The sequence below is a fragment of the Phyllostomus hastatus genome, unplaced genomic scaffold, assembly GCF_019186645.2.
Source record: "Phyllostomus hastatus isolate PE091 unplaced genomic scaffold, TTU_PhHast_1.1 phas_scaffold_46, whole genome shotgun sequence".
Classification (NCBI taxonomy): Eukaryota; Metazoa; Chordata; class Mammalia; order Chiroptera; family Phyllostomidae; genus Phyllostomus; species Phyllostomus hastatus.
In genome coordinates this window covers 1,344,892-1,369,548 of record NW_025334032.1, presented here as the reverse complement: position 1 = coordinate 1,369,548, position 24,657 = coordinate 1,344,892, and the positions used below count along the sequence as shown (strand labels likewise).

The 24,657-nt window shown below is 39.0% G+C and overlaps 1 long non-coding RNA gene across 1 annotated transcript in view; it reads left to right on the top strand.

The window, feature by feature from the left end:
* Window positions 1-23,915, top strand: part of LOC123807787 — a 48,727-nt gene extending 24,812 nt beyond the window's left edge. The window contains exon 4 of the long non-coding RNA XR_006783699.1: window positions 22,597-23,915. This is a non-coding gene — a long non-coding RNA (uncharacterized LOC123807787). The remainder of the gene's footprint in view (window positions 1-22,596) is intronic.
* The last annotated feature ends 742 nt before the right edge of the window (window positions 23,916-24,657 follow it).

The window sequence follows — 24,657 nt, the reverse complement described above, 5'->3', positions numbered from 1 at the left end:
AGGACTTCAAGAAAGATATTGATGGCAACACAATTATAGTAAGGGATTTCAACATCCCACTGTCAAAAATGGACAAATCTTCCAAATAAAATACCAACAAAGATATTGCTGCATTGAACAATGTGCAATTTCAAATGACTTAACTGATATATATTCCTTCATCCCAAAGAAGAAAAATACACATTCTTTTCAAATGCACATGGAACATTTTTCAGAGACAGACCACATGATAGGACACAAAACAAGCCTCAACAAATTCAAGAAAATTGAAATCACATCAAGCATTTTCTATGACCACAAGGACTGAAACTAGAAACCAACCTTGAGGGAAAAACTCAAAAACACTCAAACTAATGGAGACTGAATAGCATGGTATCAAACAATGAATGGGTCAAGAATGAGATCAATGAAGAAATCAAAAAGTTTCTGGAAACAAATGAAAGTGAACTCACAATAACTCAAATCTTATGTGACACAGCAAAGGCAGTCCTGAGGGGGAAGCTCATAGTGATACAGGCCTACCTAAAAAAAAGTAGAAACATTCGAAATCAACAACCTACCCCTACACCTACAAGAACTTGAAGGACAACAACAAAGAGAACCCAGAGCAAGTAGAAGGGAGGAAATAACCAAGATCAGAGCAGAATTAAACGACATAGAGACTGAAATCACAATTCTAAGGATCTATAAATCCAGAAGTTGGTTCTTTGAAATATAAACAAAATTGACAACACTTGAAGCAGACTTATCAAGAAAAAAAGAGAGAGGACCCCCCCCAAAACACAATCAGAAATGACAGAAAAGAGATTACAACTGATACCACAGAAACATGAAGGATTGTAAGAAATTACTATGAAGAACTACATGCCAAGAAATTTGAAAACCTAAATGAAGTGGAAAATTTTCTACAGAAATGTAATCTTCCCAAACTGAATGAAGAAGTAGAAAGCCTGAACAGACCAATAACAGTGGACAAAATAGAAGCAGTAATCAAAACATTCATGGCACACAAAAGCCCTGGACTGGATGAATTCACAGAAAAATTTTACAAAACATTTAAGGAAGAGCTGACCCATATCCTTCTCAGACTATTTCAACAAATCCAAGAAGACAGAAGACTCCTAAACTCTTTTTTACGAAGCCAGCATCATCCTAATTCCAAAAACAGATAAAGAAACAACAAAGAAATGAAACCACATGCCAATATCACTGATGAACATAGATGCCAAACTCCTCAAAGAACTATTGGCAAACTGCACCCAGCAATACATTATAAAGATCATACACCATAGTCAAGTGGGATTCATCCCAGGGATGCAAGAATGGTACCATATTGGCAAGTCAATAAATGTAATACATCACATAGATAAAATGAAAGACAAAAATCATAGGATCATATCAATAGATGTGGAAAAAGCATTTAATAAGGCACAGCACCCATTTATGATAAAAACACTCAGCAAAGTGGGAATATAGGGAGCATTCCTCAACATAATAATGTCCATATATGAGAGACCTACAGCCAACATCATACTCAGTGGGTAAAAACTTATAGCTTTCCCACTAAGATGAATAGCAAGAAAAAGATGCCTGCTTTCACCACTCCTATTCAACATAGTTTCAGGCGTCCTAGCCACAACAATCAGAGAAGAAAGAAAAATAAAAGGCATCCAAATTGGAAAGGAGGGAACAAAACTGTCATTGTTTGCAGATGACATGATAGTGCACGTAGAAAATCCTATAGACTTCATCAAAAAACTGCTCTACTGAATAAATGAATTTGGTAAAAGAGCAGGATTCAAAATCAATACTCAGAAATCAAAGGCCTTTTTGTACATCAAAAATGAAACATCAGAAACAGAAATCAGGAAAAAATCCCATTTGATATAACAACAAGAAAAATAAAGTACCCATGAATAAACCTAACCAAGGAGGTAAAAGACCTATACTCAGAAAATCACACAACACTGAAGAAAGAAATTAAGGAAGACACAAACAAATGTAAGCAAGTACCATGTTCAGGGATTAGAAGAATTAACATCATCAAAGTGTCCATACTACCAAAGCAATTTATAGATTCAATGCAATCTCTATTAAAGTACCAATGACATATCTCACAGATAGAGAACAAACATTTCAGAAATTTATATGGAACCAGAAACAATCCCAAATAGCTGCAGCAATTTTGAAACAGAAGAACAAAGCGGGAGGGGTCACAATACCTGATATCAAACTATTACAAGGACCACTGCAATAAAAACATCCTGGTACTGGCATAAGAACTAACATGGAGACCAATTGAACATAATAGAGAGTCCAGAAATAAACTCAAGTCTTTATGGTCAATTAATATTTAACAAAGACCAATCCAAAAGAGCCTATGCACCCCAATGTTCATAGTAGCACAATGTACAATAGCCAAGTGCTGGAAGCAACCTAAGTGCCCATCGGTAAATGAATGGATCAAAAAACTTTGGTACATTTACACAATGGAATTCTATGCAGCAGAGAGAAAGAAGGAGCTACTACCCTTTGCAACAGCATGGATGAACCTGGAGAGCATTATGTTAAGTGAAATAAGCCAGGCAGTGAGGGACAAATACCATATGATCTCACCTTTAACTGGAACATAATCAACAAAATAAAAAAACAAACAAAATATAACCACAGACACTGAAATTAAGAACAATCTAACAATAGCCAGAGGGCAGAGGGGAGTGGGGAGGGGAAAGTGGGGGGGAAGGGTTTTCAGGAACTGCTATAAAGGGCACATGGACAAAACCAAGGGGGAGGGTGGAAATAAGGGAAGGAGGTGGGATTGGCTGGGGTGGGGGGAAAATGCAGACAACTGTAATTGAGCAACAATTACAGTTGTAAATCAAGTAATGAAAAAATATTTGACAAATGGGGCATAAGGATAAAATGGAGTAAAAATTGCCTCTTCAACAAATGGTGTTGGGACATCTGAACAGCAACTTGCAAAAAAATGAAAGTTGATCACCAACTCACACCATACACAAAAATAAATTCAAGGTGGATAAAATATTTAAATATAAGTCATGACACCATAAAAGTCCTAGAGAAAAACATTGGCATGAAAGTCTCAGATATTCCATGCAGCAATATTTTCACTGATATGTCCCCTTGAGCAAGGCACATAAACAAAAGAATAAACAAATGGGATCTGATCAAAATAGAAAGCTTTGCACAGCTAAAAAACAAACAGCATTAAAATGAAAAGAGAACCAACTGTATGGGAAAACATATTTGTCAATGATACCCTGACAAAAGTTTAATCTACAAAGTAGATAATAAACTCACACTACTTCAATCCAGGAAGACAAACCACCCAATTAAAAAATGGGCAAAGGACTTGAACAGATACTTCTCCAAGGAGGACATCCAGAGGGCACAGGGACATATGAAAAGATGCTGACCATCATTAGCCATCAGAGAGATGCAAATGAAAACCACAGTGAGATCCAACTTCACACCAGTCACAATGACCATCATAAACAAAGCAACAAACAACAAGTGTTGGAGAGGATGTGGAGAAAACAGAACCCTAGTGCACTGTTGGTGAGAATGCAGACTGGTGCAGCCACTGTGGAAAACCATATGGAATTTCCTCAGAAAACTAAAAATGGTACTGGCTTTTGACCCAGCAATTAAACTGCTGGGATTATATGCTAAGAACCCTGAAACACCAATTCAAAGAACCAATGCACCCTAATGTTCATAGCAGCACAATTTACCATGGCCAAGTTTTGGAAGCAACTTAAGTTCCCATCAGTAAATGAATGGATCAAAAACTATGGTACATTTACCCAATGGAATACTATGCAGCTGCTGTGTAAAAGACAAATGGACAACATCAAAGGACGTAGGATCTCGAGTGGGAGGTGGGGATGGCTGGGGTTGGGGAGAGTTGTGGGGGGAAAATGGAGACAACTGTAGTCGAACAACAACAACAAAATTTTATTAAAGAACAGTCCCTTAAGTGCTAACTTTTTACTAATCAAAATGAGAACAATTTGTTTTTACTTTGTTTCTTTTGACCAGTTGTAAACTTTATGTTACATTCTGTGATCTAGCATCACCAGTAAAAAAAGGTTTCTTGTGGAAATGACTGTAGTGCTGTTTTAAGTTTTAGAAATAATATATGTAAAGTGCTTAGAACATTGAATGGTGGCTATTATAATAATATATGAAGGGAGACCCCTCAAAATGGAATTTAATTTTAAAATATTGTGTATTTAATCTTAGGTGCTTAAATTTCAGTCACCTTCAAAATACTCTCCATTTGATGCAATATGCATATCAAGTTGTTTTTTTACTGCTCAAAACAGTTTTTGAACTTGTCAATTTTGATGCTTTTTAAGGTTTCTGCTGTTTTTGTTTTGTTTTACTGCTTCTACATCAGCAAAATGTTTTCCTTTGAGGACTTTTTTCATCTGGGAAAACAAAATAAAGTTGATCAGGACAAGACTGAGTGAATAGGGAGGGTGGAGCCCAGATGTCATATTGTTTTTGGTCATAAACTGCTGAACACACACTGCATTGTAGGCAGGTGTGCTTGTAAAGTGCTCATCATGAAATGGGCAAAGGTGTTGAGTCTTCAAAAAAATCCCTGAAGCAGGTCTCTGCCTCTCACAAGGATGCCAGCTGGCACACACATACAAATGGTTTCTTAGAACACTCACCTAGAGGGGAAAGTCTGTACTACAAGGGGCCCATCCTCCAGAAGATAATTCTGGGATTTTTTTATACTTCCTCATATAATACTACTATGACTTGTTATCTATTATATTCCTATATATAGGGTAAATTGAAAAAAATAGAAAGCATGATCTATATAAAAACATTTTTCTAGACTTTCAGATAAAGATGGGTAGTGTAGGAAGACCACAAAAATGTTCCTACCCAAATACTTCACAAAGTGGGCAAAACAAAGAATAGTAAAAATTCATTTAAAAAATTACTAGAAGTAGCCAGAAAATGTCCACAACCTAAACCAAATGAAGGACAAAATAATAAAGTTATTTAAAAACAAATAAATGTATGGCAGCAAGAAATGAAATAGATATGGCTGGAAGTGAATTTTGACCAAAACGAGACTGGCAATCCCAACATGTTCCTCTAGTCAACTCATTCTTCTGTTTTCCAAGATGATTTTGCCTACTCTCCCCTAATCTCACTTCAAATTCTTGTTTCTTGCTAAATAAAAGTTGTCACTAGAGAAACTCATGTTTCCCATACTATGAATTTCATCTCAACTCTTACATACTCTCTCTTCCTTTATAAAGCATCAACTATCCCAGCTGTTACCTACTTGTGCCCCGTATCCCATCTTGCCTTTTTTTTTAAGATTTTATTTATTTATTTTTAGAGAGGGAAGGGAGGGAGGGAGAGAGAGAGAGAGAGAGAGAGAGAGAGAGAGAGAGACATCAATGTGCGGTTGCTGGGAGTCATGGCCTGCAACCCAGGCATGTGCCCAGACTGGGAATAGAACCGGCAACACTTTGGTTCCCAGCCTGCGCGCAATCCACTGAGCTACGCCAGTCAGGGCCCATCTTGTCTTTTCTAAATATATTTTATTGATTATGCTATTACAGTTGTCCCATTTCTCCCCTCTTATTCCCCTTCACCCTGCACACCCTCTCCCACCCACATTTCCCCCTTCAGTTAATGTCCATGTGTCATAAGTTCTTTAGCTTCTACATTTCCCATGCTATTCTTGCCCTCCCGTCTGTTTTCTAACTACCATCTATGCTACTCATTCTCTGTACCTTTTCCCCCCTCTCCTCCTCCCACTCCCCTGTTGCTAACACTCCATGTGATTCTCCATTTCTGTGGTTCTGTTCCTGTTCTAGTTGTTTGCTTAGTTTGGTTTTGTTTTAGGTGTGGTTGTTAATAATAGTGAGTTTGCTGTCATTTTATTGTACATGTTTTTTATCTTCTTTTTTCTTAGATAAGTCCCTTTAACATTTCATAAAATAAGGGCTTGGTGATGATGAACTCCTTTAACTTGACCTTATCCGAGTAGCACTTTATCTGCCCTTCCATTCTAAATGAAAGCTTTGCTGGATAGAGCAATCTTGGATGTAGGTCCTTGCCTTTTATGACTTGGAATACTTCTTTCCAGCCCCTTCTTGCCTGCAAGATGTCTTTTGAGAAATCAGCTGACAGTCTTATGGGAACTCCTTTGTAGGCGACTGTCTCCTTATCTCTTGCTGCTTCTAGGATTCTCTCTTTGTCTTTAATCTTGGGTAACTTAATGATGTGCCTTGGTGTGTTCCTCTTTGGTTCCAACTTCTTTGGGACTCCGTGGGCTTCCTGGACTTCCTGGAAGTCTATTTCTTTTGCCAGATAAGGGAAGTTTTCCTTCATTATTTGTTCAAATAAGTTTTCAATTTCTTGCTGTTGTTCTTCTCCTTCTGACACCCCCATACTTCGGATGTTAGAATGTTTATAGATGTCCTGGAGGTTCCTAAGCCTCTCCTCATTTTTTTGAACTTTCGCTTCTTCATTCTGTTCTGGTTGAATGCTTATTTCTTTCTTCTGGTCCATAGCATTGATTTGAGTCCCGGTTTCCTTCCCATCACTGTTGGTTCCCTGCGCATTTTCCTTTATTTCACTTAGTATAGCCTTCATTTTTTCATCTAATTTGTGACCAAATTCAACCAATTCTGTGAGCATCCTGGTCACTAGTGCTTTGAATTGTGCATCTGATAGGTTGGCTATCTCTTGGTCGCTTAGTTGTATTTGCTATGGAGCTTTGATCTGTTCTTCCATTTGGGCCATTTTTTTTGTCTTATCTCGCCTGTTACTTACGTATGAGGGGTGGAGCCTTAGGTGTTCACCTGGGCAGGGCAACCCAGTCACTGCTGTATGTGGGGGTGGGGTCCTAGAGGGAACAGTGGAACAATGGTGCCTGCTCCATTCTCTGTCAGATCCCAGCCCCCTCCACTGCTTCCCCCAAACAAACTGGGCCCTTCTAGTGCTGATTCCCTTGTGGGTGGGCCTGTGCACATTCCAGGACCCTGTGGGTCTCTCCAACGAACTCTCCCATGAGGCTGGGGGTCTCTCCCTGTGCCTCAACCCCCCACAAGTGTTTTCAATTGGTGTTTCAAGGCCTTATTTCCCAGCGCTGGGACCCTGGGCTGAGCGGTTTGTCTCACTCCCGTTTTGCCTGCTTCATCTGTGCATGAATGTGGAACTGCCTGGTCAGCCAGCCTCCTGGTGCACAGTGCCTCGCTTCACAATTGCCACCTTGCTGGGTCTGCCCGTTGCCACCCCACACCCAGGGTCTGCCCACTGCCGTCTTGTGTGCCCGGGGTGCCTTGCATGCCCGGTGCCACCGCTTTTTGTGCTGCAACCCCTCTCCACCCGGCCGGCCGTCTCTGCCCTCTGCCTACTGGTCTGGATGAATGTGCCTATTTTAACTCCTTGGTTGTCGGACTTCCCATACAGTTCAATTTTCTGTCAGTTCTGGTTGTTATTTTATTTCTAAATTGTTGTTGTCCTTATTTTGGTTGTGCGAAGAGGCACAGTGTGTCTACCTATGCCTCCATCTTGGCCGGAAGTCTATCTCAATTTTTTTTTAATTGTTTTTCAGCTACAGTTGTCCCCTCTTTTCCCCCATTGCTCTCCCCTGCCCAGTACCCACCGACTTCTACAGTCAACGCCACCATTGTCTGTGCCCATGAGTCCTCTGTTCATATTCCTTGGCTTTCCCTTCACCTCCTTTCCCCTGTTATCCCCATTCCCCCTCCCCTCTGGTCACTGTTCTTTATTTCCAAGTCTCTGGTTCTGTTTTGCTCATTTGTTTGTTTTGTTGATTAGGTTCCACTTGTACATGAGATCATATAGTGCTTGTCTTTCACTGCCTGGTTTATTTAACTTAGTATAATTCTCTCCAGTTCCATAAATGCTGTCATGAAGGGTAGGAGTTTCTTCTTTCCTTCTGCTGCATAGTATAACAAAGTAGGAGGGAACACAATATCGATTTCTTAGTTACAAAAGATATAGCTATATATCAGTTTCTAACCTGATATCAATGTCTTAGTTTCAAAAGATATAGCTATACTGTGAATATTGAAAATGGAATTGCAACAAAGCAATAAGCTGCTTATTGGTTCTATGTGTATTCTAATCTCTAATAAACATACCAGAGAACATATGAGTAGTAAAAGCATATAGGAGAAGTGGGTAACACTGAAGTGGGTAAGACTGAGCTATTAGTTATCAGTAGTATTACAGTATCCCTCAGCCCAGCTATGTAACTACAAATCTAAATGGAGGTAATCTAGTGTAGAATGTATATTTTGGAGTAAAACAAATTTGGGTTTAAATCTTGACTATATTATTTACAAATTCTGTGACTGAAAAAGATATTGCTTTTGCAAGGCAGTCTTTTCATTTGTAAATGGTAAATAAAATTATGTAGCTTTATGAGTGTCAATAAGATCTACTGAAAAACAAGACTGCCCACGTTCAAATCTCAGTTCCCTCACTCAGAAGTTGTGTGACTTTTTGCCTCCATTTCCTCATTTGTAAATTGAGCATAATACTAGTCCCCACCTCAAGGAGTTGTGAGGATTAAATAATATATAAAGTGCACATAACAGTGCCTGGCACACAGAAAATGATATATTTGTTTACATTATAATCCTTATTTAAAGCACCTATCCAGTGCTTGCTTAGTATGTTCCAATGAAATATTAATTGCCTTTTATATTACAATTGAAATTATTTTCCTTCTTCTATATACATATTTATATATATATTAAGCTCTATTAAGGTATAACTGACATTTAATAAGCCACATTTATTTAAGGCTTATTGATAACTCTTGACATGTGTACTTAACACAACTGATAGCTCTTAACATGTGTATTTGAAGTGTACAATGGATATGTTTTAACATGCATACACCCATGAAACCATCATAGTGAACACCTCCAACATCCCTAAGGATTACCCTTGCCTCTTTATAATTCCTTCCTCCTTGTACATTTCTCCTCAGGCAACCACTGATCTATCTTTTGTCCCTATAGGTTAGCTTGTATTTTCTAGGGTTTTATGAGGGAGGAACCCAAAAAGCCCAAGAATTTAGTTATTAAAAACTGTGTATTTATTCTTACATGTTTAAACTTCAGTCACCTTCAAAGTACTCTCGATTTGATGCAATACACCTATCGAGACTCTTTTTCACTGCTCAAAACAGTTTCTGAACTCATCAACCTTGATGCCTTTTAGTGTTTCTGCCATTTTTTGTTTCACCTCTTCTACATCAGCAAAATGTTTCTCTTTGAGGACTTTTTTTCATTTGGGAAACAAAACAAAGTCACTTGGGGGTGAGATTAGGTGAATAGGGAGGGTGGAGCACTGGGGTCATGCTGTTTTTGGTCAAACACTGCTGAACACACACTGCTGTGTGGGTAGGTACACTCATAAATCACCCATCATGAAATGGGCAAACACGTCAAATCTTCAAAAAAAATTTCACTGAAGCTGAATACAGCCTCTCACAACAATGCCAGCTGTATGCATCCACAAATCAGTTCCTAGAGCACTCACCTAGCAGGGGAGTCCTGTACTACATGCATGGGGCCTGCCCTACAGAAGATAATTCCAGGTTTTTATGGGTTCCCCCTGGCATATATGTGGAATTGTGTGGTATGTTCTCGACTTTTTGTCTCTTCACTCAGAATATTATTTTGAGACTCATCCATCTTATTGCATGTAACAATAATTCATTCCCTTTTGTTGCTGATAGTATTTTATTGTATCACAATTTATCCATTCACCTGTTGATGCACATTTGAGTTGCTTCTGGTTTGAGACTGTCAAAAATAAAGCTACTACAAACATTCATGTACACATCTTTATAAGAACAAATGCTTTCTTGGGAAAATATCTAGACTGTAATGGCTGGATCATGTGTTGTATGTTTAACTTTTAAAAGAAATCAACAGACTATTTTCCAAACTGACTGTATCATTTTACATTCCTACCACAAGTGTATCAGAGTTCCAATTCTTCTACATCTTCAACACCACTTTTTATTTTAGCTGTTCTAATAGCTGTGTACACATTTAAGAAATTTTTTATTGATGTTTGGGAGAGGAAGGGAGAGGGAGAATCATCGATTTGTTGTTCCACTTATTTATGCCTTCATTGGTTGAATGCATTCTTGTATGTTCCCTAACTGGGTATCAAACCCACAACCTTGGCCTATCAGGACAATGCTCTAACCACCTGAGACACCAGGCCAAGGCCGTATTACATTTTATTTTGTATACAGATAACCAGTTGTTCCATCGTGGTCTTTGTGTTTCCCTAAAGGCTAGTGAGATTAATAAAGTTGAGTGTCTTTTTTTGCGCTTATTTGCTATCAAGGTATCTTCTTGCTGAAGCGACTCTTCAAGTCTTTTGTCCATTTTCTAATTAAGACTTTTGATTTCTCATTGTTCAGTCTTGAGAGTTTATTTTCTTGATACAAATCCTTCAACATATGCTTCACAAATATTTCTCCCTGTCCATGGTTTGTTCTTTTTTTTAGCAATGTCTTTTGAAGATTAGAAGTTTGTGAAATTTGATTGGCCAGTTAATCAACTTTACATTTATAAATTGTGCTTTTGGTATCACATCTAAAAAATCTTTGTCTAACTCAGAGTCACAAAAATTTTCTTGGTTTCTTCTGTAAGTTGTAACTTTAGGTTTTACATTTAGGTCTGTGATCAATTTTGAATTAAGTTTGGTATATAGATATCCAGTTCTTCCAAGCACCATGTATTGGAAAATATCTATTCTTTCTTCACTGAATTACCTTTGCACTTTGTCAAAAATCAGTTGCCTTTATGAGTGTGGGTCCATTTCTGGACTCATTCTGTTGCATTTATCAACTTGTCTATCTTATACTAATACACTCTATCTATTTTGATTACTGTAGATTTATATGTCTTAAAATTAGGTAGAGTCAGCCATCCACATTTGATGGCTCAGCTAGCTGTTTCAGATATTCTGTATTTTTGCATTTCTTTATGACTTTTAGAATCAGCTTGATTTCTTTTTAACCTGTAGGTCAATTTTGGGAGAACTTACATCTTAATAATATGAATCCATTAGTCAGATATGTCTCTCCAATTTGTCATCTTTAATTCCTCTCAGCAATATTTTCAGTTTTCAGTGTAGAGATCTCCCATGCCTTTTGCCAGATTTATTCTTATTTCATATTTTATGCTATTGCAATGCTATATGCTTTTTGTATTTCCATTTGTTTGTTACCAGAATGTAGAAATATAGATGATTGTTGTATATTTATCATGTATCCTGCAATCTTGCTAAACTTGTTAGTTCTTTTGTTGTTAATTATTTTATTGCTGTTCAATTACAGTTGCCTGCATTCACCACCCACTAAACCCCAACCCCCACCCCAGCCAAACCCACCTCCCTCCCTTGCTTCCCCCTTGGTTTTGTCCATGTGTCCTTTGTACTTGTTCCTGAAAACCCTTCCTCCCATTATCCCCTCCACGCTCCCCTCTGGGGAGGATTATTGTAATAATCAAATGATTATTGTAATTTCAATGTCTCTAGTTCATTTTGCTTGCTTTTTTGCTTTTGTTGATTAGGTTCCAGTTAAAGGTGAGATCATATGGTATTTGCCCCTCACTGCTTGGCTTATTTCACTTAGCATAATGCTCTCCAGTTCCATCCATGCTGTTGCAAAGGGTAGGAGCTCCTTCTTTCCCCCTGCTGCATAGTATTCCATTGTGTAAATGTACCATAGTTTTTTGATGCATTCATTTACTGATGGACACTTAGGATGCTTCTACAACTGGGCTATTGTGCATTGTGCTGCTATGAACATTGGGGTGTACAGGTTCTTTTGGGTTGGTGTTACAGGGTTCTTAGGATATAATCCCAGCAGGGAAATTGCTGGGTCAAAATGCAGTTCCATTTTTAGTTTTCTGAGGAAATTCCATACTGTTTTACACAGTGGCTGCACAAGTTTTCATTCTCCCCAACAGTGCACTAGGGTTTCCTTCTCTCCACATCCTCTCCAACACTTGTTTGTTGCTTTGTTTATGATGGCCATTGTGACTGGTGTGAAGTGGTATCTCCTTGTGGTTTTAATTTGCATCTCATTGATGGCTGGTGATGCTGAACATCTTTTCATTGTCTCTGGGCCCTCTGTATGTCCTATGTTATTATTAGTTATTTTTTTATCTCTTACTGTGCTCAATTTACAAATTAAGCTTTACTATAGCTTAAAGTACTTAGAGTAAGAAACTAGTATGTATAGGATTTAGTATTATGTATGATTTGGAGCACCTACTTGTGGTCTTGAAATGTATTCCCCCCAATAAGTGGAGACTACTGTACTCAATTTATTGCTGTTGAAATATTTAGTAGTAGCCAGAGTAACTACTCTGAAGCACTTGTTTTCATCATACTTAGAGCAAAATTTGAACCTCTTTGTAGGGCGAACAACTCCTATTTTGACCTGCCCTATCCAATTCTCTAGTGTTACCTTTCACCACCTTCTGTTTACTCATTTGTTCTAATTATTTTGCATTAGACATACTATCTTCCTACTGCAGGGCCTATGTACTTGCCCTTCTCCACGTCTTGATTACCTAGGTCTCCTAGCTGACTGCTTTACATTATTCAGTCTCTTTCTTAAATATCATCATAGAGAAGTCTGCTTTCACTGCTCTATCTAACATGCACAATTCCTTCCTCTACTGTTCCTTACTTGGGTTTGTTATTATCATTACTACCAGATATTATAAGTTTGTTTATTTCTTCCTCCCACAGCCTCAACTAAAAGCTTCACAGCTTCATAAAAGCAGGGATGTGATCTTATTTACCACTTTTGTTGGCACTTAGTAAATTCTCACTGACACATGAATTTAATAAATCACATTGAAGTCAATACAAAAGAAAGGTAGACCTAAATAATTGCAAAGAAGACAATAAGACCATGAGACAAAGGCAACATAATATACCAGATTCATCTCCCTGAGTACATGATATAATAAATTTATAAGAAAAAATCCGTGGCTGGTGTGGCTCAGTGGACTGGGCACCAGCCTGCAAACCAAAGGGTCACCAGTTTGATTCCCCATCAGGGCACATGCCTGGGTTGCAGGCCAGGTCCCCAGTGGGGAAGTGGGTGAGAAGCAACCACACACTGATGTTTCTCTCCCTCTCTTTCTCCCTCCCTTTCTCTATGTCTAAAAATAAATAAATAAAATCTTGAAAAAAAAAAGAAAAAATCACTTAAAGATCTAATAAAAGAAAAATTCCACAAAATAATGAAAGAACTGAATCTTTAGTATAATATTTCAAAGAAAAACAGACAATATTCAATGTCAAGGCATCTCATGATGAAGTTATTAATAATAAAGAATGAAGGAACAAATTTTCATACCTCTAAACAGAAAATGAAAAACTTAAAGAGGGAGGAAGTCATATTGGCTGTAGACTTCCTTTAAGCAGTATTCAAAGCTGGAAAACAAGGAAAAAATATCTGCATAGTTTAAGCAAAGCCAGGATGACCCCAAAGTATTTTATCTAAATACATGTCATTCAAGAATTAACACAAAAGTCAAACAGCATCCATGAGTCTGTATTTAGAAAAAAGAAACTACTTAGTGAAAGATGGGTAACTAAGTGATGAATGAAAATTAATAACTAGGGATTTGGGGGATCAAGGCATGTCATGAGTATTGGATTTTAAAATACAGACTAAGACCAAAAGACCAAAGGAATAATGGTTACAAAATAGAAATGAACACTAATATCTTGACTTTGTAAAAATAGTGACATAACCAATAAAAGCACATTTTTTTTTGTCTCAGAGGCTATTGGCATGTATACACTTGAAACATACATATAAAAATAGTCTCCAAACTTACACTTTTTCAAACTTTGGATATTTTAGGAAATAAGATCTTTCGTGACAAAGAAATATTTTTAAAAGTCCAGCAATTCCTTCAGCTGAACTTGCTACTACCAAATTTAAAGTTATTTTTTAAACATTTTATTTTATTTTTATTTATTTATTTTTTTAGATTTTAATTTATTTATTTTTAGAGACAAAGGGAAATAGAAAGAGAGGGAGAGAAACATCAATGTGTGATTGTCTCTCACACACCCACTACCTAGGTGCTCTGACTGGGCACGTGCTCTGACTGGGAATCCAACCTAGGCATGTGCTCTGACTGGGAATCCAACCATTGAACCTTTGGTTCACAGGCCTTCATTCAATGTACTGAGCCATATCAGCCACATATTTATTTATTTTTAGACAGAGGGGAAGGGAGGGAGAAAGAGAGGGAGAGAAACACCAATATGGGGCTGTCTCTCACACACCGCATAGTGGGAACCTGGCCTGCAACCCAGGCCTGAGCCCTGACTGGGAATTAAACCAGCGACCCTTCCCTTCACTGGACAAAGCTCCACTGAGCCACACCAGCCAGGGCCAAAATTTAAATTTAAATTTAGTACTTTATTATTTAAAATTAGTGTGCATGTTGTTGTCTTAAATAAGATTATCTTATTTTTGTAAATGTACAGAAATATGCCTACCATGAAATTCATTTAATACTGATGGTAAAATCTGGGATCTGCTGAGATTTAAAAACTTTTCTGTAACTTTCTATATTTTTGAATCATTTAAAAATGAACATATATTGTTAGTATAAAACCAATAAAGATATTATCCTTAAAATACTATCATACACAACAGTGTGAATATACTGAACACTACTGAACTATACATTTTAAAATGAGTAAAATGGTAAATTATATGTTTTACCACAATTAAGAATAAAAAATTTTAAATGCTATTTATAAAACTTATAACATAGATCTAGCCATAACAGTTATCTGCAGTTGGATTTTGACTACCAAATTTTCTGAAAATCAACTTTGCCACCAAACATTACCCTTCAAATTATATACCTTTCACATAATACTCTGTACTTGCCTATACCTTATCTAATTTAATTTTACAAAGCAGAAACTATTCACTGGCAGATATTATTATAAGTGTGCAAAATGAAAATATAATTATGAACAGTGACTAATAGGTTACTTTATTCAATATTTTAGGTTGTAAGAATGTAAATATATGTCATTAGATTTACATATTTAGGATTTACATGTTTTTCTTTTCTTTTTTTCTTTTTAAGTATATTTTATTGATTATGCTATTATAGTTGTCCCATTTTTTCTCCCCTTTATTTCCCTCTGCCCTGTAATCTCCCCTCCTATCAGCATTCCTCATTCCCCTAGTTCATGTCCATGGGCCATAAATTTAAGTTCTTTGGCTTTTACATATCCTATACTATTCTTAACCGCCCCCCATTTTGCACCTACCATTCATGCTTCTTATTCCCTATAACTTTTTCCCCGTTCTCTCCTCTACCACTCCCTGCTGATCACCCTCCATGTGATCTCCATTTCTGTGATTCTACTCCTATTCTAGTTGTTTCCTTAGTTTGTTTTTGGTTTTGATTTAGCTTCAGTTGTTGATAGTTGTGAGTTTGTTGTCATTTTACTGTTAGTATTTTTGATCTTCTTCTTTTTCTAAGTCCCTATAGCATTTCATAAAATAAGGGCTTGGTGATGATGAACTCCTTTAACTTGACCTTATCTGGGAAGCACTTTATCTACTCTTCCATTCTAGAGGATAGCTTTACTGCATAGAATAATCTTGGATATAGATCCTTGCCTTTCATGACCTGGAATACTTCTTTCCAGCCCCTTCTTGCCTAAGTTTTCTTTTGAGAATCAGCTGATGGTCTTATAACAACTCCTTTGTAGGTAACTGTCTCCTTATCTCTTGTTGCTTTTAAGATTCTCTTCTTATCTTTAATCTTGTAATGTAATTATTTTGTGGACTTGCATGTGTTTCTTTGAGTCCAACTTTTTTGGGACTCTCTGAGCTTCCTGAACTTCCTGGAAGTCTATTTCCTTTGCCAGATTGGGCAAGTTCTCTTTCATTAAGTTTTCAAATAAGTTTTCAATTTCTGGATATCCCTTCCCTTCTGGCATCCCTATGATTCAGATGTTGGAACGTTTAAAGTTGTCCCAGAGGCTCCAAAGCCTTTCTTCATTTATTTATTTATTTTTTAAAATTCATTCTGCTCCGGTTGAATGTTTATTTCTTCCTCCTGCTCCGAATCATTGCTTTGAATCCTGGTTTCCTTCTTGTCACTGTTGGTTCCCTGTACATTTTCCTTTATTTCATTTTGCCTTGCCTTCACTTTTTCCTCTATTTTGCAACCATAGTCAACCATTTCTGTGACCATCCTGATTACTAGTGTTTTAAACAGTGTATCTGATAGGTTGGCTATCTCTTCATCACTTAGTTCTATTTTTGGAATTTTGATCTGTTCTTTCATTTGTGCCATATTTCTGTCTCAGCACACCTGTTCATTGTAAGGGGCAGAGCCTTAGGTATTTTCCAGGGTGGGGTAACCCCCTTTACTGCTGTATTGTGGTGCTGCATGTAGTGGAGGGGTCAGAGAGGGAACAATGCCACTTGCTCGGTTCTTGGCTGACTTTCAGTTACTTCCCATGCTACCCACAAGCAAATTTAGCTCTTCTGGTGCTGATTCCTGGGTGGGAAGGTTTTTCTACATTCTAGGACCCTGTGAGTTTGTTCAATGAATGCTCCTGTGAGGCTTGGAGTTTCTTTTGCCACCAGAACCCCCACAGATTTTTTCTGCCAGAGGTTTTGAGGGTTTCTTTTCCCTCATTGGGATCCTGGGTTGCACGCAGGATCCCCAGTTGTTCCTCTGGTTTTTCCCCACATTAATGTGGAACCACCCACTCCTCTAGCCTCCACCTTAACCACCCCAGTCCATCAGCTGCTGCCCCCTACCACTCTTCCAGCTGCCATCTTGCCACCTATCCTCTCCACCCCTGCTCCCCATCTTTGCCCCTCCTACCACTCTGGGTGAATGTTTCTTTTTTAACTCCTTGGTTATCAGACTTCTATACAGTTTGATTTTCTGGTTGTTTTTGGAGGCAGAATGTATCTACCTACACTTCCATCTTAGCCAGAAGTTTAATGATTTTTTCTGATTGTTAAAATAGTATGTACTTATTTTAGAAAACATGAAAAAAGAAGGTAAAAATTACATGACATTACACACTTGGTTTATTTTTCCCACCCTCTTTCTTTGTGTATTAATAAATGTAATTTTAGATAAGTGAGGAAAAATTGCTATATAACCTAAAAAAATTTAATTGTACATTAAATTAAATATTTCTCAGTGGCATTAGATATTTTTAGTGGTTGCATGACATTCCATTAGATTGATATACCTTGGTTTATTTACCACTCCTTTTCTGTTGAATATTTATGTTGTTTGACTTCATATTTGATTATTTCCTTAAGACTGGTTCTTAGAAGTGGAACTACCGTATCTAAGATTTAGACATTTTTTTTAGATCCCTGAAAGGTAATAATTGATGATATTGTAAATTTAATTGCATTTTTAGCAATATTGGTTATTATCACTCAATTTCAATCTTTGCGAATCAGAATGGGAGATTCCTTCTGTAATTCAATTTGGTAAAGTTGAATGTTCCTCATATAAACATATTAATAACTTTACTACCTCAAGAACTTATAATTATTTGTCTTCTCTTAGCCTAGAGCCTTGCCCAGATGTTGAAGTAATGTATTTCTATTAGCTTTTGCAACATTTCTTTCAAAATAAATTATATTTTGAACACATAGGAAGGTGAAGAAAACAATATAAAAATACAAATTATTTTACTTAATAAAAATAAGATTGTTTTAGTTCTTAATGTAATAGACAGGCTACTAATATTATCAGCTGGCAATATATTTTATTTATTAAATTTATTTCTTTATTGAAATCATATTGAGTTTATTGCTTACTGTGCAATTTTCACTAAAGGACTTTCTAAATTGCTTCTAAATTCTTAGTTTATTATTTTTTTAATATAGAATCTTTATTCCATTTTTTCCATTACCATTTAGTCCACTTGCATCCCTCTCCCCCAGCAATCTAAATGCTTAGTTTATAAGGTTAAGAAAAACATCTTCAACCCTGACTTCATCAAGATGCCTAGAAACAGACTGGTTCACTTTCAATTTTCTTTCATGTTATCATTACTATGAAATTGTTGTATAGATAGGGTGATAAGCATTCTGGCATACCAGAAAAATAGCATCTGTAACACTATCTGGCATATTTTGGTTAAGGTTGTTCCTCCTTCGTAACTGCATTACATAATTTAAAAGTGTTTACTTAAGCTCCTTTGGGCTGCTTCCATGGTAGCTGTGAAGTCACAATTAGGAACAGTTTTGGCCTGGTAACAAAGTCTGACATGATAACAAAATCTGTTAGTTCAACATGAACACTGTGTCAATTTTTTTATTGTTGCTAATAAGAAATTTTAAAAACAAAGATATACTTAATTCATTTTATTTTTTAAAAGTATGCTACTTCAAAAACCATTAATAAATACACACAAAAATTAAAGAATTCATAAATGTGCACTTATTATTTAGATATACTGATTTTAAAACCTATATTCTATAAATTAACAGTGTAATTTTGACTCAATATAACTATAAATAATTAGGAAAAATTAGTAAATTATATAGAAGTATTAGACAGCCTTTAGGAGAATATGAATTATTAAAATGCCCTAGGCACTATTTTTTTCTCTAAGTCTTTCTAAGATAAATTATGTCAGTTTTAGAAGAATTTTTAAAAAGCACTAGGTTAGCAGAAAAGATTGTTTATTCTTGATTACTCAAGGAAAGGAAGTATGTGTATTTTCAGTTCCTTAGAGAACTCGAGTTCATTTACCAAATAACTATTTTTTAAAAACATGCTACTTCAAAAACTATGTGTACTGGTTTTAAAGAAAAATAATGCAATGTGCATTGTAAAAGTGGGAGAGGAGTCATTTAAATTTTGTATTGTAGTAAGTGTTATATCACATTAAAGGAAACATGCAAATTCTAATAAACTACCTAAAATCTCAATCATCCTTTTGGAATCATTGAGTTTTATGAATAAACAAGTCTAAGTCAAGATCCTGACATCTATAAACACTATAGTCCTATTTTAGAAATGTCATTTTGTTTTAATTATATAACATGAATTTACTATAAAATTATTTATTGGTATAATCTCCATAGCATTTTTGTTTTTTAAATTTGAGAAGTGATGGCCTTGCTATTGACCAAGTGAGCTACAAAGTCAGGAACATTTTAAGCAGGGAAAAGAAAAAGCTTTTAGGACCCAATTATTGCCCTGGAAGTATAGTCATTGTGAGGGTCCTACCTAGTTTGGAAGAGAGAGGTGTCTGTGTTCAGGAAGAATGACCTGGATGGGAGGGAATGGTCATAATGGAGAAGGGCAAAAAGATTATGAGACAAACTGCCTACTCAGATTGGCTTGGGATTAGCTTTGCCATTACAATGAAATGTTTGGGTTTTTATATTTCATTCTAATGTCAAAAAGAGGATGTTTATTCGACTTCTTATATTTAAGCATCTTTTCTATATAAGACATTGTTTATAAATTGTTTTATTTGAAATTAATATGTGTGGTGATTTTAAACAAAGTAATTCTTTGATACTCCTTCTATTAAAAGGTAGAGTATAATTCCCCTTTCTAGAATATGTATGACATTAGTGATTTGCCTCTAATGAATAGAGTCTGATGGAGATGATGCTACATGACTTCTAAGAGTAGGTCATAAAAGGTAATACAGTTTCACTTGGCTCCCAGTTTTGGGATCCTGGAACCCAGCAACCCTGCTGTGGGTAAACCCAGACCTCAAGAGAAGGCCAAGTGTAGGTGTTCTGGTTTATAGCCACAGCTAAAGTCCCAGCCTTTCATGGGTTCTCATCCCTACACATGCAAGTAAACAGCCTTTAGCTGTTGACACCAGCCTCCAGCCTATGAGCTGTATCAGCTGAGGCCAAGTGGATGAGAAGCAAGTTGTCCCTACAAAGCCTTACCCAAGTTTCATAATCATGAGTAAAAGTAATGTTATCTTGAATCCACTAAGTTCTGGAGTGGTTTGTTACATTTGTGAGTCCCTGCTTCCAATTAATCTGTAGCTCAGTTAGCTGTAACAAGTAGGTAGGAGATGGAGGAAGCAAAAGAAAAACCCTTTCCCTCCACTTTTCCTTGTTTCCTTAGCCAGACTGAAATCTTAGCACCTAATTGTTGTAAATCTTAGTACTAATTGTTGGTGATTAAATATGGCTTTGAAGTGACATTTAGGAACAAAACAAACAAACAAAAAAAACAAACACCACCATGAGGACCCAGTCTGAACTCCTTTTCCTTGAAAGCTTAGTGGCTGAGCAAGAAAAAGAGAAAGCTTGCTTCCCTACACTTCTCCTTTTCCTCTCCCCTAAGTAATCCTAGTTTCAAAAAAAAGGGGGGGGGGGAGTTTGTACTCCCCCCTTTCTGAATCAGAATCTTTCAAAAGGTATTTCCTTTTTCATTGCAAGAATATCTGGCCTTTTCAATGCTATAAAAGGACCAAACAAGGAAATATATTCATTCCTTATCAAGGAAACAGGATTTACTAATCAAAGTTATGAACTAGGGACACCAAGGCATCTTTAGTTACTCATCCCTATCCTTAGAAGGTTCATCTAGCTCCTCCCCTTTCCCTAAATGTGGATGGGTCCCCAAGGTTCTCTTCTCAGAAGCCATCTCACTTAACACACTCTCTGGTCCACTTATCCTCTCCTGTGGCTTTAGCTACTACTTACAATTCAATGACTCCAAAGAGCCAGACCTTTCTTTCCAAACCTCCTGGGATAATTCCCTGATACCTCAAATTCCACAGGGACAAAACACAGTGCCTCCTTCAGGACTTCAGGCCCGCTTCTCTGTTCAGTCCACATCCTGGACCAGAAACCTGGGACTCCCTTGCCCCACACAGCCAATCAGTTTCCCATTCCCTTGAATCTTTTTCATTACTTTTCTTAAACCCCTCTTTTCTCTATCCTCACTGCCACTTGGTACACAGGAAAGGTCCTAGTCAATTCTTAGATCAGGGGCTGTTTTACAGTCCATCACCAGAACCCCAGCCAGTGTAATCTTTTCAGAGACCTGTAATCTTTTCACACCTAACCATGCTTTTCATTAAGAATAATCTTTTCATGGTTTTCCCTTTCCTATAGGTCAGTGATTTTCAACCTTGTTCATCTCACGGCACACATCAACTAATTACCAAAATTCTGTGGCACACCAAAAATATATTTTTTGTTCATCTCATAAAAAATAGGTATAATTTTGATTCATTCACATAAATGTGATTCATTTGACAGCTCTTGTGTTGGCTGCTGTCATTTTTTATTTGACAATTTAAGGGAAAAGAGGTCAGTGCCACCGATTAAACAGTCAGGTATGCACGTTTTAGAAATTCCTGTGGCACACTGGTTGAAAATCTGCTGCTATAACTTTTAATCCTGAGGCACAATAGTCATTTACTCACAAAACACAGTAAACCCTTTGAAATTGTATGCAAAACTGTAGCATGGCATATTGCTTTCCATAGGTTCTCAAAAGGGTATGTGTACCCCAAAAGGTTAAAAATGTGTAGGTATCAGGCTAAAGTCCAAACTCCTCAGCATAGAATACAAGGCCTTGCATACCCTGACTAGCCCCATCCTTCCAGCTTCCTTTCTAAGCCCCTTTTCACCCTCTACATCAACCACCCATATTTATCTTGCCTTAATTCTTCACTGCAGGCCTTTGTACCTGCTGCTTTGTTTCTCAGCTTGGGAAGCCCTTTCCTTCTTAGCTGGCCTAATTTTTATCATCTAAGAAGCCACCTTCTTTCTTTTCAAGGAATATCTCAGGTCACACTACCTACATACAGCTGTGAAGGCTAAGCAAACGGGTGTCAATTCTTGCCTCCCTGAAGCCAGCCTACCAATTGCTCTTTCTCTTAGCATCTACCTCCTGGATTTCCAAACTGAACTCCAAGCTGTATTATACATTTTTGTAGTGCTTCCTTGGGAGGGAGAAATTGGGTGTAAATGAGTAATTTATAGTTGCCAGCAGATTTTTGATAATAAATCTCACACACACCTTCCTATTACAGAATATTGTGTAGGAATTTTCAACATCAAACGACTTTATATCTAGCCACCATAGGTGTTAGGTATTTAATAAATCTTGTAATTAATAAAAGCAGTTCTGATATTCATAGATCCATTAGGAGGTAATTTATCTGAATTATTGTTCCTGGTGCACCTCAACGCCATCCAAAAAAGAGTAGTCTACTATCATAATGTGTCCCTAAAATTACCTTGGAAGATGTTCCAACTTTTTAAGATAAACCCTGTTCTGACTAGTGTGCTAATTTCTTACAGCACAGGATCTCACAGTTAAACCGTTTCTTTTTCAAAAAAGTCTTTTAATTGTTGCCTCCAACGCAGCCCTTTACTTTTTGGGGCTGAGCATGTTTGAAGTGTATTTCTTTGCTATTAACACATCAACTTGTAAATAGCGCTCACCGTGCTGAGTCATCAAACTCCTTTGTTTCCCCAAACAGCTTATAACGACTTCTGGAATCCCGTCCCCTGGAATGGTGACAAGCTCCTGCCACTTGCCCGCGGCGCTGGGCCCTAGGCCCGCTCAGCTGAGCGGTGCCCCACGACCCAGTGTCTCGGGAAGCAGGCAAGACCACTGATTCTTCCGGAGCAAGGATGGCGCTCTCGGGACGCCGCTGAACTCGGCCTCAACTGGTCCCAGGCCGCTCCAGCCCCTCTGGAGCTGGCAGCTTTGTGGGGGCCAGCACCAACCTCGGCCCAGCACGGCTCACAAAATGGAGCTTGGTGAGCCAGAGACTAAGGCTGCTCGTGACTCGCGCAAAGAACTCGGGGCAGCTGGGGAAGAATATGGGGCTAGGACTGCTAAAGAAACCTCAGTGAACTCTCCGCACACTCCACACCTGGCAAACGCTCTGTTGCGGGTACTGGGGTCTAGGGAATACAGATGGGGGAGGAAACACAAGTGCCACCCCCTGCAGCCAGGGGGCGTTGACGTCACTGCTACTGTCAGCCAGTAGCAAGGGCGGCTGCTCCTCACAAGGCCCAAGCCCTCCGCCCCCTCCTTCTCCTGCTCCTCCTCCCCCGCCCCTTACTCCCTACCAAATCCTGCGAATCCGCACTCTCCCTCCTTTATCTCCAACTCCCACTTCTCCCTAGTCTCTTATCCCCAATTTTGACATTTTGCTTCCACCTCCAGCAAGGCTGTCAACAGCGCCAGCTCCGCCCCCCCACCCCCGCCGCCCCGCGTCCTACGTAACCACAACGGCTGTGTGGGGAGTTGTGGAGCTCAGGTCCTGGGCTGCTGGAGGAGAATGTCCCCTTCCTCCACCTAGCCCTCTAATTCATGGCGCTCTGGGCGCGCAGACACAGAATCCAGTGTGTGCAGGTCTGCAGCAGGAGCGATTTTCAGCTCAGCCTTGACACCACAGCCTTAGGATCAGCCAGATATGAGCTGGGAGGGAACGAGTCCCTAGCACGTCTTCGCCAGGGGTGGGCTCCCATGAGTGAGTGGAAGCCAGGGACCCACCCCAGACCTCAACCTCTGGTCCTGCGCCCAAATGGCATTCCCGCCTCCGCTCTCTCCGCCACTTGGGCGGTGCACTCTAGTCCTGCCTGGTTTCTACTCCTGTGGCGGCGCGGGCCCTGGCTGTATGACTGGAGGACAGTTGCAGACTGCCAACTTGAGCCCTCCAGGCCAGCCCACCGTGGATTCTGAAGATTACAGATTTTGTGGCAGTCGCTGCTGTGCCCCATTCTACCCCCCTCCTCTGTTCCCTTCTAATGTAGAGATTGGGGAGGGAAAAGAAAGCAGTGCAGAAAGGGGCGGTAGGACTGACCTGTCAACGATGAAGGAGGAAGACCCCCGGGTCAGGGCGAGCTCTCAAGCCCTCGCACAGGGACTGGGCCCTGGGTTCGCGCAGAGTGGCGCGGCTGCTCCTGTGCCTCATCTAGGTGTCCCCACTCGGCGTCGAGGACCCACCGAGCCCACCCCCTCCCCCGACAGCAGGCTCTCAACTCCATCAACTAGGGACCAGGAAACCCCCAGCTTAATTGTGTGTGTGTGTGTGTGTGTGTGTGTGCAGTTTCAGCAAAGCTCCGAGGAAGTTGGTCCTTTTGTTCCAGTATTTATAGATTGCGTCAACGTTGCAAAAAGGAGGCGGAGCGGGTGGCCCCTCCTCCTCCCCCCACCGGAGCTCCAGGGAGAGAAAAGTCCCAGCACACGACTTAAGTACACAACCCGGTAGTCCTGGGCTTGCCCGGGGCCTCCAGCTCACTTCCACCCCCTCCTCTTCCTGAGCGCTGCCAACCCCTTCACGTGCTCCAGCTACTAGGGGCTCTTCGTTGCCTGCCTGGCTTCTTGGCGGCGGCAGCAGCTGTCTCGCTCACCCGTGCGCCTAGCTCCTGGGCTCCGGCCGTGGCTCAGGCGACACGCACAGCCTGGCCACCTTCACCCTAGCCACCGATGGAGACCCCTAGTTTCTTGCTCTTGGCTATGTGCTAGGTTTCCGCGCTTCCACCCTCTTCCCCCCTTCCCGCTTCTGGAGCGCCACAGCCCTGGTCTC